Here is a 20,843-nt window from a genome sequence, read left to right as displayed (position 1 = left end):
CGCCGCCGTCCCCCGCATCCGAAGAGCCACCACAGGGGGGAGGTCCTTCTCCTACCTCGCCGCCAAGACTTGGAACTCCCTCCCGACCCACCTCCGCCTGACCCAAGACAACCTCGCCTTCAGGAAGCAGCTCAAGACCTGGCTGTTCGAGCAGTAGCGGACCCCCCTCCCCTAGCGCCTTGAGACCCTCCGGGTGAGTAGTGCGCTATACAAATGCTTTGATTGATTGATTGATTAAACGTTCATAGAGATGCAAAGATCAGTATTTGCAAGTTCCAACACATTTATGGCAGACAACATCCAGGTTGTGCAAGAAGCAACCTTTTGATTCCCTCACTGTATTCCAGTCACATGTGAGTGTACATCATCCTCCATGTTCTTTGCGCACTGCACAAAGCCCCTGGGAATTGGGCTGCACAGTATGCTGATGACCTTATGTCATAGTCAACATCTTTAGCCTCAATGGAATACATCCATGTTGCCAGCATATCTCCAATGCAACCTAACAAAGACCTCGATTATGCTACTCTGCAAAGATAAACGCAACATAGCCTCTGGTCTTTTTCAAGGACAACAGCTTTTCACTTGCTCTTGATCAGATCACTGCTTCCCTATGTAGACAAGTCTCCTACAATCCAAACCACTACTAATTTACTCTTTCATTAAAACCCTTTTTCTGCAGGGTTTTCATTTTCTAAAGTGTCTTCAAGTAATCTCGGCTATTTTTGCAACCATATCTACAAAACAGATCCAGGTCACAATTTCCTGTTCCACATTAAAAAATAAATCCAAACCACCTGGTAACAATCCATGCTGCTCAAGAAAAGCTCCCCACTTCCTGGTTGCAATCAAGTGCCTTGTGAAAGTTTTTTTGCTCATGCTAACTTAGATTAACGGATGTGCCTGCCGCTTAGCGTATGGCATGTTGAAAGATGGCGGTGCTGTCCAAACTAGCTTGCTTAGTCGAAACTGTTTACATTTTTGTCACTTGTAAATAAGTGACATATATTATTTATCTTGAATTCTGATGGGCACCTACTTGCGCTCTCTGAGAATTGGACACGTAAGCGGTACTCAGAACTGTGCTTGGGACTTGACTTCTCTCGGGGAGCTTGGCTCCATTGCTGATGTATGGGGAACCACGGCATCTATTTTTCTGGGATTTCAGACTGCTTTTGAATTAAACACAGAACAGCCTTAATCCAGTGTGATTCAGAATTTTGACAACTCATTCTTGCAAAACATACTCTTGCAATCCACTAACCACTGCAAAAATTCTAAACTGCCAATAAAGAAGCAGTCATTTTTTAAACAAATCCATAAGTATTGGCTTTGTCAGCTATTTGACTCATTCTTGCATTCATGCACACACCAATGCCCGTATGGAAACAAGTCAGTGAATGAAAACCCACTTTTATTTAGAGAAAAACCCAGGTCTAGTAGTTTTATCACCCCTACTTTTATTATTATTGGTAATCTATTATAAACCAAGATTGTTCAGGAAAGGTAACACTCCCTGCTAACATCTGTGATGTTCTACAGGCAATAAATGTGTTTGAAGGCAATGTATGTGTTATGGAGTGAACCCCCATCCAATCCACGGGGCTATGAGATTCCAGTGGTATCCCAGGGCTTTCACTACCTGGGCTTTTTTGTTACCCCAGATGTTAACCTCTTCTTTGAACATAACCTGATGGGGCCTCTTCAACATCTAAAATCAGACACCAATTACTGGCGATCTCTCCCTCTCACTCTCCTGGGGAGTGCATCCCTGGTTAAGATGCTCGTGCTTCTGCGCTTTCTTTATATGTTACAGAATGCTCCCAAACCTATCCCAGACTCTTACTTCTCCCAAATTGATAGTGTAGTGCAGGGTACTACTGTTGAGGACCGTCCGCCACGAATTGCTATGAACAAACTCGCCATGGGATGGTACGACGGGGGTATAGGATTACCAGATATACAACTCTATTATCAAGCTTTCCAACTGACAGCAATTAATAGATGGGTGTTTGGCCCACATGATAATCCCAATTTCCGTACAGATCACTGCCTCATGGGGCAGGGCATCTATAATAGGGCATTATATACCAATCCCCATAAACTTAACTTGAACGGCCCCACGGCCCGTACGGATGAGGATTGACATGGAGTCACAAGAAAGCTGGGTTGGCATAACTGTCTAAGGCAACTCCACTTTGGGAACCTGATATACTGGGACGTCCTCGTAAATGCCCCGGATTTGATAAATGGGACACGATCGGGATATCCACTGTAGGGTGGGTGAAAGGGAAGCTGACCACATTTGCTGACCACCAGACAAAGTACCAATTGACGCACTCCGAGACCTTTAGATACCTACAAATTAGTCACTCTATTTCGGCTGACCTGCCAAAAGGAATCCCTCTTCCTGAATCTTCCCCCTGGAAGACCGGTTGTTATAAGACCCCATGGACCACAAGGCCATATCCCTCACTTATAAGAAATTGGTAAATAACCGTGTGAATCCGATGCAGAAATTACGGGTGGGTCAGGAGACAGACCTGGGAAGTATAGATGACGAAAACTGGCAAGACGCGCTGGCCTCCCCAAGCAAAGTAGCCATTTCCATGAGACTATGGCTCATCCAGCTGAAGATCCTCCACCGGGTCTATTTTGATGCTAAGCTCCTGTTCAGACTGGGTAGGCGACCTGATCCGCTTTGTCTCCGGTGTTGCAATCAAACTGGCACCTTTGTTCATATATTATGGGAATGCCCACAAATTCAGCCCTATTGGGAAAAAGTTACTCGCCAAATTGAAAGGACATGTGACAAGCCCCCACACCCATCTCCCCAACTCTGCCTTCTTAATATATGGGAGGCTACTGACCTCTCCCAGTGGAGCAGATGTGGGCCTCGATGGGCTGGACCATCGCGAAACGCAACAGTGCACAGAAATGGGGGGTGGACACAAGCCCGTTTTTAAGTGATTGGGCAAAGGACATGGACAGTGCAATGATTGCTGAGAAGACTGTGTTCAAGGGACGAGGAAGCCCCAGGAAATGGGATCATAAATGGGGAAAGTGGAATAAATACAGAGGGGACATCTGCATCTCCCCTACTATAGAGCTGCGGCATGAAAGGCAAACACTGATGTACAGAAGTAGTGGAGTCCTCTACACCGGCAAGCTAGAAGGATATGTCCGCTTGATCTCAATCATTTCAGTTTATCACTGTATGTAGATCCTCAGCTTAGTGATGTATCACACAGTTGGTTAGCCACTGACCAGAAGCAGCGAAATGATGTAACCTTTGCTCAACTGATGTGGATGTTAAGATACTAGATTCCTGTGTTGGGAGCACAAATACTGTTATGAAAATGCTATGTAACGATGCAATTTTGTTGAAAATAAAAAGTGTTAAAAAAAAAAATGTGTTTCAAGGCAAGGCCAACTCAACATTCTTTCTTTCTGGGGGCTGTAAAAACTGAGTACCATTAAACTAGGTTATAGCAACACCTGTTATTTACCAAATCAGAAGAAGGCAGGGTGTGAACTTTTCTAAGGGATTTTAAAAGTCAGCCATCCGGTTACAATGACTTGCGTAAGAGATGTTGTCTTGGGGTTACATCACCCATTGTGGAAGAACGGCACCTGTAATGTGGCACGAAGTTCCACAGTAGGCCAAATCATGTGGTCTTGGGTATATTACTATTTTCCTGTGCTTAGCATCCCAACCGGTCACTAAACTGGTCAACCAGAATCGAGCACTATGTGAAAAGTCTAGAATAAATAATGCAGTATAAAAAGATGGTGGAAGAATACACTTTGAAACTAGGTTGCATTTAAAAAGAAAACTGATTTGTTTGCTGGACAATTATATTCTTTGATCCAATAATCACTTAACCACAGGTTATTCATAGAAGCCATCTATCTTGTTTCGCTCCCTCACTTTCTACATCTGCTCCAAATAATGTCTCTTCAATCTTAGGAGATACCACTGCAGCTATTAAGCTCTCCCATTGAGTTGAGAAACTGCTGAAGATATGTGTTTAACTTACAAATAAAAGAGGCAAATTCCTGACTCAGCCATTCATTCTTCTGCGGGTGGGAACATTTGGGCTGAATATTAATAATTAATCAATCTATAATCTATAATATACAACAATAATTTCGAGTAACTATGATTAAGTGCCAAAAGACAATTTAATCTGTAGAGTGAACTACATCAGAAGGCATCATATGGCCCTCCCTTACCCAACCACATCTTAGTCATGATTTCTAGTCAGCCTTGGTACCACTTGGCAACATAGTTACTTTCTTTAGCATCCACCTTGAACCTACCCGTGAGAGGGTCAAGTACATTTCCATTTCTGAGATCCGCCGACCCACACAGGCCCGGACTCCAAACCCAAACGGAATGGAGCTGAATGGATGTGGCTTCAGGTCTGAGTCCCGCATCCAGCGACGAGGCAGGAAGCGGTCCGGCTCCGGAAAGTTGGTTTCATCTCGAGTGAGTGCAAACTGGCAAAAGAGGAACGCAGTCTAAGAAACCAAAGACAAAAAGTAGACCTTGTTAGAAAACCACCACAAATGCCTGCTTAAAATAGAAAAATTAGCTTCCTACGTTTATAGGGAGTAGACACTGACTGCATGTAATGTGAACTTATCTCCCATCTCACTCCTGCAACTAGCTGCAATAGTAGGATCCTCTGGAGTGGGAAGGACAAAGGAGCAAGATTGCAAAAGATACTTTTGCTTGAGCGACTAACGTAAAAATGTTTCTGCTGATTACATGTGCATAACCACACCTTCCTCAAAAGTTTCTTCAGTGTATTACTAATAACAGAGAGACGTTCAAGAGTGGTGATTTGAACTGGTAGTAGGAGGTTGTCGGCAGTCATGGTTCCTGCTTACATCTACTGCCCCTGTTATGTTTATCTTGCACTGTGTGGAATAAACTTTCATCCTGTCCAACCATGCCTGTGCTTCCGTTGTAGTGTTATGTGTATTGGGACCATGTGGTGACCTTGGACTACCATTATTTTATTTGACTAACCCCCAGATTCATCAAAGTCATGTTTTGCGAGTCCTTAATAACGAATTTTAAGACTCGCAAAACGGGATGCATATGGGAATCGCAATATTTTTTGCGATTTCTACTGATTCCTTATTTGCGATTCGCTAATTGCTAATCGCAAATAAGGAATGGCTTTCCGATTCATTCCTATGGGTCTAAAGGCCCATAGGAATGACTGGGGAGCCATTCCTTATTTGCGATTAGCAATTAGCGAATCGCAAATTAGGAAGCAATTTCAAGGGTGCCAGGGTGTCCAAAGGACACCCTGTTGCACCCCTGAAATGGTAATGTTCACTGGTGTTGTGCACACACATGTCCCAAGGACCTGTGTGTGTGTAACATACAACTTAGAAAAATGCACTAAAGTGCATATTTCTAAGTTTTTGCTATTTACCACGTAGTTAGACTTTGCGGTAAATAGCGGCCCCAGATTGTGAATTCGCAATCTTGGAATGGTTCATGCATTGCATTTAAGGAATCGCAAATTGCGATTCCTTAAATGCAATCGCAATTTGAGAACTCGCAATTATTTGCGAATTCTTAAATTGCGAGTGCATGAACATTTGATGCATCTCAAATGCCATTTTTGCAGGCGCAAACGGCCGAATTTTGCGATTCGCACCGTTTGCGCTCGCAAAAATGCTTGATGCATCTACCTGTATATGTTTTTTTACTTACTCCATCTTGAATGTACAACATCATTTTTGTGCACTTGCATTTTGCCTTTTGATTGCATTATGTGTCTCCTTATAGCTTCAGAGTAGGATTGTTTATCTTCTCCTCAGCCAGAGCAAAACTGCCATGCCTGAAACAGAACATATGGGATGTGCATTTGAAAACATGAGAGAGAGAAATGGGTGGAATGTACTTCCCTGTATCGAAGTATAGTGCTCAAGGCAGTGGTGTGCAAATGTGCATTATGTTGTACATTGGGAAATTAAGTTTTACCTTTTCGCTTTAACAAGCCCTAACTCCATCTTGAATGCGGACTCTATCTGGCTTGAGTTCTGCACACACAAGCAGGCCCCCAGATTACTCACAGTTATTTAGGTTGTGCACGTTCAAGATTGTTTTCCTCTTTGAGGGTGTTTTTTGTACGAGAGAGGTTTTCTACTTTCTCGGGCTTCACTAAGATAAGGGGCTGAAACATGGAGTGTGGGAGCCTGAGGCGAATGTGTGAGGAATCCTCAGCCTTGGGATGCTTGCAGGAGCCTGGCCATCACCAGTACATTTTTGTGACATAGAGGGTGTCTTTTTTGCAACTTCTCATGCATTGAGATTATTATAAAAACTGGGGTATCATGGCTCGAAAACCAGATTTCTCCTGAGAAGTGGACGTATGTGCTCAGTGCTGCATTTCCCAGCTTGAGGAGTCTCTTGGTCCTAGGGACCGTAATTTGGAATCCCCAGTCTTGTGCGGGCTAAGATGAAGATATTGCAGCCGGTGAGGTATTTTCTCTGACCATTGGTATTGAGATATATGTAGAGATAGAGAGTTATTTCTACATGTGTTTTTGTGTGCTGAGTGACCAGCCTGTGAAGTATTTATGTTCTTAACTATATATTCACGTCCATACAGTCATTCTCCTATACATTTATTATTTGCTTGTGTTCTATTTCCTTGCATTTTACTTGTGAATGTTCCATTATTATAATTTGCTTATGTTTGGCTCCATTATTGTAATTTGGCCTTTGAGTGTTCTGACGTGTATGTGTTATTATTTGTATGTGTTTTACTATAATTATCTGTTTGTGTTTTATCCCATGCATTTGACTATTTTGTGATGGTTTGATTATTAGTTGTATATATTACAAAGTAATAATCACTTCTTATTAACTTGCATCAACTGTTACATCACGCATGGGCATGCCTGTGCATCGCCCCCTCAAAACCATAGTGTTGATTCCATACCGCGCTAATAGACACAACTCCTTAATATGGTACACCACAACAAGGAGTTACATGCCCATGTCATTATCACTTTGTAATATTAAAATTATTTTGAATATAATCCTGCAACAACATGGTTATGAAAATATGGTCACAAATCTGCAAAGTTTGTTGTCTATACCTATTACACTGTTGTCTCGGATATATGACGTTACAACGCATACTTTTACAACGCATACCTTTACAACGCATTTTTAACAACGCAACATCCATTACAACGCATTCCATTACAACGCATGCCATTACAACAAATTTTTAAAAACTACCTTTACAACGCATTCCATTACAACGCATACTACCTTTACAACGCATACCATTACAACGCATAACATTACATTGCATGTATGGTAAGTATTGGATAGTGTAGGGGTAAAAATTACTATTCTAACTCCAGGGGGTGCAACAGTAGGGTAAGTGTTGGAAAGTGTAAGGGTACTATGTGTTGTAATGGTATGCGTTGTAATGACAAGCGTTGTAGTGGTATGCCTTGTAGTGTCATGCGTTGTAATGGTTGTGTTGTAATGGCATGCGATGTAATGGATGTTGCGTTGTAAAAGTTTTGTTGTAATGGTAGTGCGTTGTAAAAGTTGCGTTGTAAAGGTTGTTTCCCATTGTCTCACATGTGGTGCTCCTTTAAAAAGATCTGGAAGCTGCATGTAACCTAACCCTTGATCAAGGATTCAGTTTTCGGCTAGTCCTACCTAACTGGATATGAAACACAACTTGGTGGTGATATCAGGGGTTCGCTACCCCACTGCGCAGCTCTCCGTGATAAAGAGGCTCGGGAATCAGCGACATATAGAAGTTGGAATATACTTATATCTACATTGGCAAGTTGATATATCTGATTCATTTGACAGCTGGGAACGCCTTTCTGTTAGAGAGAGTTGCACACAAAAAAAAACACTTTATTCTGAAAACTGCCTCTTGATGTGCCACATTTGGGGAGTGTGAAGCCACCCCTTCCCCCCTTTCCAGGGGTTTTCTTCCTTTATCAAATGCCTCTGCTGGGAAGTGCTGAATTTCTTTTATTTGGGAGTGTAAAGCAAAACATCAGTTCACTGGGAGAATGCACTTCACTAGCAATTAGAGGACCATGAGCAGCAGGCATCCTGATCCCAAAGTAAGGCCATGCCAGGAATTCTTGGAGTCTGTGTCTGGTCTGAGGCAACCATCGACTACAAACAGATGCTGTCATAACACTCACTTAAATTGCACCATCCATACACAGTAGTGTTAGCGGGGAGTTTTACGTGGAAGTCTACGTAGACAATGTAGAACACTTTGCGTTTGAAGCTTGGCTGTGCCATCACTGTGAAACTGATTTCTAATGTGATGTGGACATTGAAAGCCAGTAGGCATTCCCCCACTGAAGCCTGGAGTGTACAGGGGTTATGGGAGATGCAGGTTTAAAACCCAATGTGGTTTTGAGCATGGGTTCAGAAAAGAAATGTAAGGATTTGGAGAAGCATGTAGATTGCGGTGTCTGGTTTATAATCTTGTATGGAGGTTTGGTACAAAGATTATGACAGCCCGGGAAGCTCTTACACACTGGTATATGCCCAGGAGGATACATGAAGCATAAGATAAATACCCTTGGACATTTTTGGGGGACATATAGATTTCAAGAGGCAAAACATACAGGTCAGTATAGGTGGCTGAACAAAGTTTTAGGTTGGCCTCAGAAGTCGGGGAAGGGTATCAAATATTTCCCTCTGGTTGATTTCTGGTTGATCTGGTTGATCTCCCATTGTACATCAATGATCCCGGTAATGTGCGTTTCCAACCATGGTGGCGAGGTACACGTGAGTAGTCCGAGAGAACTTTGTGTGTTTAGTAACAAGTTAGAAAAATATTCACAAGAAGGAAGCAGTCCCAGAAAGACATGGCAAGTGGAATGTCCTGTCGTTGAACAGGGATATACTAAAGGAGATGTTTAAAGACCTCTGAGCCAAAGATATCATAGAATCAATCGAATCATCTCCTTCGGTGGCTCCATCAGTGAGCTGCATAAAAGTTGTGGGGACCTCAGCTTTGAGAGTTTATAACCATCCCATCTGGAGAGATCAGCATCTCATAACTAGCAAGTACAAGATGCTGTAAACTGTGGCAGGTGCAAGGGTACCTGATGGCACAAAGCCTTCCTTTCTGGAGGGCATACATTCCTTTGAAAAGGGCCATGCACAACATTCTGATAATCCTGAGAGGGCTCTTGACAGAAATTAATAGATGGCTGTTTGGCATGAGGCATAAAGAGACTCATGTAAAGACAATATTAGATGCCACTAATCTGACTTGCATGGAGCAGCTATTGTGATTTCTAGGTCTCATGGACTTTACTCAAAGTTTGTAGTGGATTACTCAAGCAAGGTTGAGCCTTTGAGAATACTGTTAAAAACGTTTGAAATTAGTGTGGGTAAGGAAGAGAGCAAAGCTTTGGGGTTTCTTAAGCAGGAACTTGTGAGTGTGCCTTGCTTGAAGCCCACATGATGGAGGAGCAGTGCCTTGTAGCAGTGGGCACTACTAACTGTACACTGGAGCACTGCTAATGTAACAACTGTAGAGGAAAGGATTTGTGGTGTATGGCTCCAGAGGCTGAAAAACGTTATTTGCTCATTGAAAGGGAACTTCTTGCATGCACCTGGGATTTGAGAACTTGTGTATGTTCTTGTGGAGAACAAAGTTAGTTCTAAACACCGATGACAAGCTATTAGTTGTCATTCTTCCGCCTGGTGGTGATGGAACACTTTGCTAGGTTGGCTGCTAAGCATCAGTTGTTTACGATCATACTATTGTGAAGTAGTCTCCACTATTGACGACATTGGCTCAGATATAAGGGAATGTGGCAACTGAGCCAAAATAGAATTGTGTGACAGATAGTGATCCTGTTTTGATATATTTGGAGATTATATAATGCCATGATGGCCTTAGAAAAGGAACCAACAGGGAAAACTGAAGTCGTTTGTTAAGATTCAATGGGGTGTTAGCATGGATTAGAGGCATTTTTATGGGAGAAAGTAAAATTATCTAGCCTGGATAGTTTAGGAAGAAGATCAACCCGCCACTGTATTCAGCTCCTCGGGTTGAAGCGCCAGATCCTCAGTTGATAGCACAACCAGTATCTAGTACTTGAGTCATTCAGATAATGTAACTGTGGGGAGTATCACCATCAAACAGGTGCTCTCCAGCAAATTAAAATAATTTGTATTGTCTTAACCTTGATATGGTTTTATTCTCCTGAGAACAAGTGCACAATCACTCTTTCTGTCAGTTCAATGTTATAAAGGGATGTGTGTTGGTGAAAGAAAGAGGGGAATGATGATAAGAAGCAGTGGCAGAACATGGTGGGGATGACAAGAAACAGTGAGAATCAGTGTGGATGAAAGGGGTAGTATGTGTGTATTTACATAGCACAAACCTAGCTGTAAAGAATCCTCTACGGGGGGGCCTGGAGATGATCTACAAGATTGTATACATCAAGTGGGGATTACATCAATACTTTTAACACACATTTAGACAAAGGAGATTAAGTGGTTTGCCCAGAAGCACACAATGTTGATGCTAGGTAGCACCAAGGCCGGGATTCGAATCTGGATCCCTGGGTATCAAAGGCGGCAGCTTGAGCTGCCAGGCCACATCTCGTCCCCAGACAACGGGGAGACACAGAAGTAAGAAGGAAAAAAAGGTATGGAAGGAAAATAGGGCCTGAATGGAAAAAAATGAAAGAACAGTTGTGGAATAATCATCATAATCATCTTTGTGATACTGCATCCAGGAAGACCCTGAAAGTTGCCAGCCTGGATTGCAGCAGGAAGCTGTAAGAGAGGCAGACATGAAGAATTAAGTCAACCCAATGATAGGAGATAATGTGGCTCCAGAGGGTGTAGAGGGCGGAGGAGAGGCTGAGGGAGGGAGACACCTCCCTGAAAAAAACAGATCAGTACCTGCTGTCAAAACATAGCAGCTGCTGTGGTGCACCAAGGAGCCTTTACGCAGAGTGCACGGCGGAAGAAGACATATGGGGTGAGACTCCAGGGCAGAAGAGGACAGGTGAGAACAGGTAGGGGAAGCGTCCTGCAAAAACAAAGGGAAGAACAACCTGTGACTACCGTCACAACAAACAGAGACGATGGCAACAACAAACACAGAAAAAGAGGGGAGCAGCATGCAATGGCGTGGAATGGGAAATAGACTACAAAGTGAGAATGAGGCAGGTTCAGACTCCAATTAGAGGTCAGGTGGCACCGCGGCTAAAGCGCCCCCATCACACCAGTTAGCTGGTCTTTGTGGAGCAGCAAATGTGGAGCTGAAGGAGAGCAGCAAAAGTGGGATAAATATGTGCTCACTGGGATAGCATGAGCTGACACCTGGCAATGCTACTCTGGTTTACAGTTTATATATATATTTTTTTGGGAGAGAACTATTGCTACCACTATCTGAAAAAACGAAGTAGTCACTCACTAACCTCTTCAGGAAAGAAACGGCTGGGAATAGCATTTTACATGCTCAAAGTCATCATCCAGCTTCACTTATAAACAGCATACCTTATGGTGAATTGTTACAAGCCGCAGAAATTGCAATACCGATGAAGGTTTCAATAGAGAGCAACAACATGATGCAAAGGTTCAAAAAGAGAGGTTATGCAAACACATTCTTTCCCAAGCTAGACATAAATTACAGGATACTAAACATGAGGATGTCCTATTTAAAGATAGAAAGGATTGAGTCACGAAACAATCCGACAGCATTCCCAGAATGATTACCACCTTCAACGTAAGATCACACCAGTTCAGAACTATTTAAAAAAACTATTGGGGACTCATTCGGGCTGATCCTGTGATTGGGAAGAGTGTAGGTATTGCCTCTATGGTCACCTACAGGGGAGCAAGATCCATAAAGGACAAATTGGTGCACAGTTTTCAAACCAATGAGTCTAAAGGGACTTTGTTGCAAGTAAAGGGGGGATTTTACAAATGCAACTAATGTAAGGCATGTAAGCACACGTACAGTTGCAGGAGCTTCAAAACTTGGGATGGAAAGGACAGGATGATTCGTAAATTTATCACCAGTACCGCTGATTTTGTAAGCTATATCTTAGAGTGCCCATGTGGCCCCAGGTACATAGGTAGTACGAAACTATAATTGAAAAAACGTATTTTGGAACATCGAAGGGACATGACTAATTTGGATTTCAATTATCCTGTAGACTGACATTTTTACAACTCACATAGTAGAGATTGGACATTGCTTAAATTCTTTAGGGTAGACCGTATAATGAAAAGCATACGAGGTGGTGACAGAGAGAAGCAGTTGTGTATACTTGAATCACGCTATATAATTGATATGCATACCAAAATGCCATTGGGCATGAATACGGAGGAAGAACTGGCAACACACATAGGATTATGATTTTCCCCAATGCTCTGAATATCGAGACATCATTGCATTACTAACAGTATTTCTAATGGAAACTCATGAGATTTTTTTTATGTATATAAAAATTATTTTCCTTTGTGCCATTTCAAATGTTTTTCTTTAGGGTTTCACATCACGACATATACCACATTTAATTATGATCTCACAGTGACTTTGATCAGGTTATTGGGGCACTTGCCCAACATTGTAATAATAGTAATCTCATTACGAGACATTAGAAATCATGTTTCCCTATTGGATATTCATCCGATTTAAGATAACGTTTTTCGGTTTGTTCCGAGGATATTTGATACATGGACGACAATCAGTACAATATTTGGAGCAGGCTGATTGACGGACCTATGGGGACCGTCGAAACATGATATGATTCTAATGTCTTAGGATCATAAAAATGTGTGGTTATAATGTTATCATTTAGGGCACTACCTAGATAAATTGAATGGATTAAGATATCGTTTTTTTTTTCAGTTATTTCCCAGAAATTACGATAACGATTGTAAAGTTACGAATTGCACTAAAAAGAAAAGTGTTTTTTCCATATTTATGATTTGTTTATATAGAAAGCAATTATGTGTTTGTAATTAGTTTTAATTACAATGTCTATGTACATACGTCTTGTTTTCATGTATTGAATATGAATTCTCATTAAGAATATTTATATGTCATAGTTCTTTTTTTTCTGACGAAGAGAAAACTCTAAGTCCATTGATGATGCAATACGTATTGATTTAGAATTCTGGGTTGTTAGTTACGTTATCTTGACAAAGGCTGTTCCGTCTGAAACGCATTGTTTTTCACCAATAAAACACCGTGGATTCAATCGGTGTGCCGCTTTCCTCGTCTTTGGTGATGGGATTTATGATATGTGATGTGTGATGTGATAAGGCATTTTTATAGCGTGCTACCACTCCAAGGAGCATCTTGGCGCTGCAACTTCTAGTACCAGCAGATAGACAGCTCACTTGGACCACCAAGGTTGAAACAGGTAATCATAGCAGGGCTTTATAGCCTGTGTCCGACAGTGCGTAAATCCATGTTTTTAGCATTTTTCTGAAACTTTGCTCCGTGGTGGCTTCCCGAAGGAAGAGGGATAATTTTGTTCCAGGCTTTCACACCAATGTCTGCTAGGGATTTTCCCCCTTTGGTTGTCCGCCTAAATCTAGGAACGAGAAGGAGATTTGCTGTAGATGATCTAAGTTTGCGCGTTGGATGATATTGTGTGAAGTGCCTGCACAGGTACAAAGGACCCTGTTGGTGGAAGGCTCTATAGGTGATGATAGATGTAAAGAAGTTAGCAGTCCAGTAGCCGGGGTGGGCGGAGCTAGGTGGGCAGAGGGGAAGAGGTGGGGACAGGACAGGAAGGGGCAGTCAGAGTAGGGACAGGGACAAGCATGGATGTGCAGTAATAAAGCTCTAGTGTTAGCAATCCACAGTGTCTGTGATTATTGTAGCACGATTCTACAGCTGGCGACGAAGGTGGGATGGGCTTGAACCTAGCCCACAGAACCCCACAGAAGAGCCCTGTCCCCAGGCAGCCTCGAGGAGAAGGAAGTGCCGCCCGAGGAAAACGAAGTTGCTATCTGAAGCAAGAAGCCAGTAGCAGGTGACCCTGTTCCCCCAGCAGCTGAGAGGGATCCAAGAGGGAGCTGAGGCACCGAGCGTTAAAACGCTCGAGGAAGCAGAACCCTTTCGCGCCATAACGCGACTCACGCAGGAAGCGTGCAAAGACCAGTGAGCGCTGGACTGTGCCGGCGAAGGAAAGCGAGAACTCAAAGTAAGGAGGAATCGGGAGCCCACCCCGATCCTGCCTAATGCCCTGAGTGCAAGACGGCGCCTGGAGCGCTGTGGAAGCCCGTGTGTGAGCCCAGAAGCGAGAGCGCGGTTCGCGCCAAAACGGAGAAAAAAGCTCACCCCTGATGCGTGAGACATCGCCTGCGGAATCGGGAGCTCGCCCGGATCGTGTCTGACCGCTCCGGTGTCCGAAGAGCGTCTGGAGAGGAGCGGAGAGTGAGCTGCCTGAAGACGTCGGCTGCCGGTGAGTGCCGAGTGAAGAGACGTGAGTCTGGAGGCTTGAATGAGACTGAGATCTCGTGGGAAACGAAATCCCCATAGCGGCGGCCATCTTTGAGTCAGGCGGATTTCAAGGACGTACCCTGTGTGATTCATAGGCGGCCATTTTGGAGTCAGGCAACAGTCAGAAAGTGAATAAACATTGGTAAAAGGAAGGCAACAAGCATTGGTGCCTGCCAGGACAGATACTAACAAGAAACAAACAAGCATTGATAGCTGCGCGAGAACGACCTCTGGAAACGCGCGCCAGTCACTGAAACAAGAAGCAGACACAGGCCCTAAGACTCACTGCCAGGATGTCTAACCCTCCCGCGCAAACAGAAGTCAAGGGAGGCACTCACCTGCGAGCCCCGGAGCCACTGTCAGTCACAACAGGAAGCAGCATGGGCCTGAAATGGCAAGAATGGCTAGAGGACTTTGAGGACTACATTGAAGGGTCCAAAATAGAACCAGACAAAGACAAGATAATAGCCCTTCGCAATCTAGGAGGGCGCGAGCTAAGCAAGACCGTACGAGAGATCCCAGCCACAGATGGTGACACCTATGCCAAAGTAAGAGACGTTCTAAATAACCGTTTTCTGCATAAGAGAAACGTCGACTATGAGAGACACAAATTCCACCAGCAGCGCCAGGGAAAGGAAGAACCACTAAGCTCCTTCATACATCGACTGCGACGGCAGTCCCAACATTGTGACTTTACAAACTTCTCACCTGATGCGGCCATTAAATCTCAAATAATCACCGGGTGTCACTCGGAATCGCTGAGGCGGCGACTACTAAGAAAACCACAGGAACTAGCAGACATCGAAGAGAATTCCCGACTGTATGACCAAGCTGAAGAAAACGCGGCGGAAATTGAAACCGGACCCAGCACCAGCCGTGAACACGCCAACCGTGTTACTGAACGACGGCAGGGACGACAGGATCGGCGCGACAGTGGAAGACGCCACCCGCGAGACAGATCACGGCGCTCCAAGTTCTCGCCCAGGCGACGCCCGGACTACAGGAGGAAAGTATCCGAAAGGAGGGATCGCCGACCTGAACGCACGAGGCGATGTTTCAGGTGTGGATACGACTACCCTCACATCGACTCCTGCCCTGCCATGGGCCAACGGTGCAGAAAATGTGGACGGTCCAACCACTTTGAGGCCATGTGTGGGGATTACCACAAAGAAAAACGCAACGACAGTGACAGACACGATGGATCACAGCGACCCTCACGATCGGAGGCCAAGCGTCATCACATCAGAGCGGTTCAAGAAGAGCCTCCTAGATCCCCCATGTCCTCACACTCCAGCCATGACTCTCGACGCTCCAGATGGGACCGTCGTTCTCCGTCAAGAGAATCAAGATCGTCCTCATCCAGGCAGTCGTCATACACCACTGAATACGTAAACTTTGCTGACCATGATCAGTTCAAACGCTACCCACGTCTCAACATCAAAGTGGGCGACCACGCTGTCAAGTTCATGATGGACAGCGGAGCATCGCTCAACTACATATCAATTACCGAACATGATCGCATGGACCCCAAACCACGTTTGCGTTTCGCGCCCGTCCGTGTGTACACCTGGATGGCGAAGAAACCTCTCCAATGTTTGGGCAAGTTTGACACCACCCTCACGCATGGCGACATCTCCATCCCAGCAGTCATCCACGTCATTAAAGGACCTGAGGCCGACTGTCTGCTGAGTCTCCCCACCGCTGAACGTCTTCGGTTGGTGCACATCCTCTTCAACGTCCATGCCAGTTCGGACTGCGTTGGAAAATTCCCTTCCCTCTTCCGGGGTTTGGGAAAATTGAAAGGCCGTCAAATCCATCTGCATATCAACGAGCAAATGAAACCTGTGGCTCAACACCCACGACGAGTGCCATTCCACTTGCAATCCGCGGTCGAATGTGAACTGCAAGAACTTTTGGACGCTGACATCATTGAGCGCACTGAGGGCCCCACTCCCTGGGTGTCCCCGGTGGTCATCGTCCCCAAGAAAGGGACCCACAACAAAGTCCGTCTCTGTGTCGACATGCGTCTGCCGAACACGGCCATCGAGAGGGAGAGACACCCAGGCCCACTCCTGAGCGACATGATCACGGCGCTCAACGGGGCAACCGTGTTCTCTAAACTGGACCTGAACAAGGGCTTCCATCAGCTCGAGCTAGACGACAGTTCTCGTTCCATCACGACGTTTGCCACCCATCTTGGTCTATTCCGTTACAAACGGCTCAGTTTTGGCGTTTCATCGGCCGCCGAAATCTTCCAGGAGGCCATACGTCTTGTCATCCACCACATACCTAACGCCCTTAATTACAGTGATGATATCTTGATCTACGGATCGGACACGAAAGAGCATGACACCGCCCTCGATCGTGTCTGCCTCGCCCTGATGGAAGCTGGTTTGACTCTCAACAAAGAAAAATGTGAATTTCATCAGTCAACCCTGAAATTCTTCGGACACATCTTCTCAGCGAGTGGCATGAAACCAGACCCAGACAAGATCGCCACGCTCAACAACACCAAGAGTCCGGCGGACGTCAACGACCTGCGCTCCTTTCTTGGGATGGCAAGCTACTGCGCCCGCTACATTCGTGATTACGCCACTGTGAGTCACCCACTGAGGCTCCTCACGAAAACTGGCGCGCAATTTGTGTGGACCCCGGAGTGTGAGCGTGCTTTCAAGGACATCAAACGCGCTGTAGAATCAGCTGAGTGCCTCTCCTATTTCAATCCCAAGAGGAAAACGGAAATCACTGTGGACGCAAGCCCCGTGGGCTTAGGGGCCATCCTGGCACAGTACGACCATGAGTCGGATCAGAGGAGGATCATCGCCTATGCCAGTCGGAGCCTAACCGACCCTGAGAAACGGTACTCCCAACCAGAGAAGGAGAGCCTGGCCGTCGTGTGGGCGTGCGAACACTTCCACATCTTCATATACGGGAAACACTTCACACTCATTACCGATCATCAGGCACTTGTCACGATCTATGGGAATCCCAAGTGCAAGATGCCCCCCAGGATCGAAAGATGGGGCTTGCGGCTGCAAGAGTACACGTTCTCAATCATTCACAAACCGGGGAAGGATGAGAATCCAGCTGACTATATGTCCCGCCACCCCCGAGACTCCTCAGAGACTGCGCCCTCCATCGCGGAAGAATACATTCACTTCGTGGCTAGTCATGCTCGTCCACCAGCCATCCCCATGCACGCCATTCGGGAAGCGACCAATCAAGACAACATCCTACAAACAGTAATAAAGCGTACACGAACCAACAAATGGAGATATCACCCGCAGGAGGAAGAGGAAACCCCTGCCGTCAAGAAAGAACTCCAAGCCTTCCGACATGTCTCCGACGAACTCTCTGTAACCGGTGACGACCTCCTCCTCAGAGATCACAGACTAGTCATACCAGCGGCACTGAGGCAAGGAGTAATCGACTTGGCCCACGAAGGCCATCGAGGGGTCGTGTCCACCAAAAGAGCACTGAGAGAACGTGTCTGGTTCCCAGCCCTCGACCAGATGGTTGAAGATACGCTGAAAGACTGCCACCCATGTCAACTGACCAGCCACAGTAATCCACCTGCACCTCTACAGATGACCCCATTGCCTGATGGGGTATGGCAAGAAGTTGCCATGGACTTTTATGGCCCCCTGCAATCCGGGAAGTACGTAGTCGTCATCCTGGATGAATACTCAAGGTTCCCAGTGGCCCAGTTCATATCATCCACCATTGCCGCCTGCACCCTCAAGGTACTTGAAAAAGTCTTCGCGACTTGGGGTGTCCCCAGGGTCATCAAGACGGACAACGGGCCCCCATTCAATAGTCATGAATTCAGCGACTTTGCGAAACACATGGACTTTCAACATCGCAAAGTCACGCCACTCTGGCCCCAGGCCAACGGCACTGTGGAAAGATTCATGTCCACCATTAAGAGAACATTCCAGCAAGCCACGGCCGAGAAGAAAGATCTTCAGTCAGCGCTGAACGAGGTCCTTAGTGCCTACAGAACCACTCCCCACTCCACAACGGGCCAATGCCCTGCGACTCTCATGCTCGGGAGGACAATGAGGAATCGGATCCGCACATGGGACGGAGCACTGAGAAAGCCTCCGTCGGATCAACAACACAGAGAAATGGCCGTAACAGATCGGCACCGCAAAGACAAAATGAAAGAGTATGCGGACCCCAAACGAAGAGCCCGGTCCCCCTCCCTGAAGGAAGGCGACAGAGTCGTTGTCAGACAGGAACAACGCCAAAAGACTGATTGTCGTTTCAAGGATGAGCCTCTAACAATTACCCAACAAAAGGGCACTATGGTGACAGCGGAATCAGAAACACGGAGAGTCACCCGCAACGCTTCTCATTTTAAGAAGTGCTCCCCTGAAGTCCAAGAAAGTACAACTGCAGTCCCCATACCTGAAAACCGGGACAACCCTGAATCTGTTGCACCCGACACCGGACATTCACCTGTAAAGGAACCCTCAACTGAAGGTGCCGTGTCCACACCAGCGAGACCCCGCCGTCACGTGCAGCCTCCCAAGAGACTGATCGCAGAGATGGACTAATCTCTACTTCATTTGTTACTTTATTAAGAAAGGGGGAGATGTAAAGAAGTTAGCAGTCCAGTAGCTGGGGTGGGCGGAGCTAGGTGGGCAGAGGGGAAGAGGTGGGGACAGGACAGGAAGGGGCAGTCAGAGTAGGGACAGGGACAAGCATGGATGTGCAGTAATAAAGCTCTAGTGTTAGCAATCCACAGTGTCTGTGATTATTGTAGCACGATGCTACAATAAGGACCTTAAACAGGAATGCGTTTATGTACTGGGAGCCAATGTAGGGCATATAATGCAGCAGATGTCGCCGATTTTCTGGGCCATCTGAGGACCAATCTGGCAGCTGCATGTTGGACAATCTGAAGTCTGTGCAGGGCAGATTTATTTAGCCCTGCATACAGACTGTTGCAGTAGTCGAGTCTTGATGTTATCAGAGCCACTGCAAATGTCCGTCTAGCATGCAGGGGAAGCAGGTCAAAGAATTTTCTGAGACCCCTAATAATATTAAAGCATACTCCTGCTACTTCTTTTGCTTGATGTGTGAAGGACAGGGTGTTATCAAATTTAATACCCAGGTTCCGTGCTGCATTCATAGTCTTTGGTTGAGCCTCTGCCTCCTTAGGCCACCAGTCATGAGGAGAAAAGCAGTTATTAGGACCAAAAGGCAGAATTTCTGTTTTAGCAGAATTACACTTTAAATGATTGTTTGTCATCCACGCAAATGTTGCCGATAGGCATTCTCTCAGGGTAGTTTCCACCTTGGTTTGGTTCTTATCAAGAACCAGAACCATCTGGGTGTCATCGGCATATGCAATTGTGCTAATACCGAAGGAGGAGATCAATTTGATCAGGGGAACCATGTATAGGTTGAACAATGTGGGGCTCAAACTAGAGCCTTGCGGTACCCCCGTATTCAGCACTTTCTCCTCGGACCTAAAGTTTCCCAACATAACGATCTAGCGCCTATGTGCCAGATAGTTTTTAAACCATTCTAAAACGGTTCCCGCTATGCCCGCATTTGCTAGACGATGTAAAAGGATAGCATGGGACACCGTATTGAACGCTGCACAGAGATCTAATAGGATCAGGACTGCCATCTTGCCCTGATCCAATGCAGCTCGAATGGTTTCGGTTGACGACAACAATGCAGATTCAGTTGAATGGTGGGCTCTAAAACCTGCTTGGCATGGATGAAGAATTTCTTTCTTTTCCAGGAAGGCCATAAGTTGCTTATTAACAAACGATTCCGTTAATTTGAAGAGTGCTGGGAGGAGTGAAATAGGGCGCAGGTTAGCAAGGGTCGCAGGATCCTGCACAACCTTCTTCTGCAGTGGTCTAACTGCAGCCACTTTCCATTGGAGGGGGATTTCACCTGTTTGAAGGGATGAATTTATGATGGAATTGATTTCAGGGTTGACTTCTTCTATTATTGCTTTAAGCAGCGTAGGGGGGCAGGGATCGAGAGGAGATCCTGACTATCTTTCAGGCTGATTTGATTGAAAGTGTCCCAGCAGGGTTTATAAATATCTATATTGATTTTATCCTCGAACTCTACTTTGTCAAACTGCGGGAAATCTTTCGTGAGGGTGTCAATTTTCTGTACGAAATAGTTATCTATCGCGTCACAGAGGGTCTGGGAAGGTGGGATCTCTCGAGTTAACAATTTGGGCTTTCTGAAGCTATTGACAATTTTAAGAATTTCTTTCTGTTGGTTGCTAGAAGCTTCAATTTGTGACGTGAAGTACTTGGCTTTCGCGCCTTTTATGGAGGCATGGTAGAG

General features: G+C 45.4%; 1 long non-coding RNA gene and 1 pseudogene across 2 annotated transcripts in view; one reads left to right on the top strand and one right to left on the bottom strand.

The window, feature by feature from the left end:
• Positions 1 to 20,843, bottom strand: part of LOC144822106 (sterol 26-hydroxylase, mitochondrial-like) — a 138,298-nt pseudogene that overhangs the window by 6,384 nt on the left and 111,071 nt on the right. The window contains exon 8 of the transcript XR_013608564.1: positions 4,324 to 4,524. The product of XR_013608564.1 is annotated as a sterol 26-hydroxylase, mitochondrial-like (transcript). The remainder of the gene's footprint in view (positions 1 to 4,323; positions 4,525 to 20,843) is intronic.
• LOC144822107 (uncharacterized) overlaps positions 1 to 20,843 on the top strand; it is a 137,517-nt gene that overhangs the window by 33,216 nt on the left and 83,458 nt on the right. The window lies entirely within an intron of this gene.

This window comes from Lissotriton helveticus, chromosome 3_1 (genome assembly GCF_964261635.1).
Source record: "Lissotriton helveticus chromosome 3_1, aLisHel1.1, whole genome shotgun sequence".
NCBI classification, from domain to species: Eukaryota; Metazoa; Chordata; class Amphibia; order Caudata; family Salamandridae; genus Lissotriton; species Lissotriton helveticus.
Note: the sequence above shows the minus strand (reverse complement) of the source record. Positions and strands in the feature narration are given on the sequence as shown.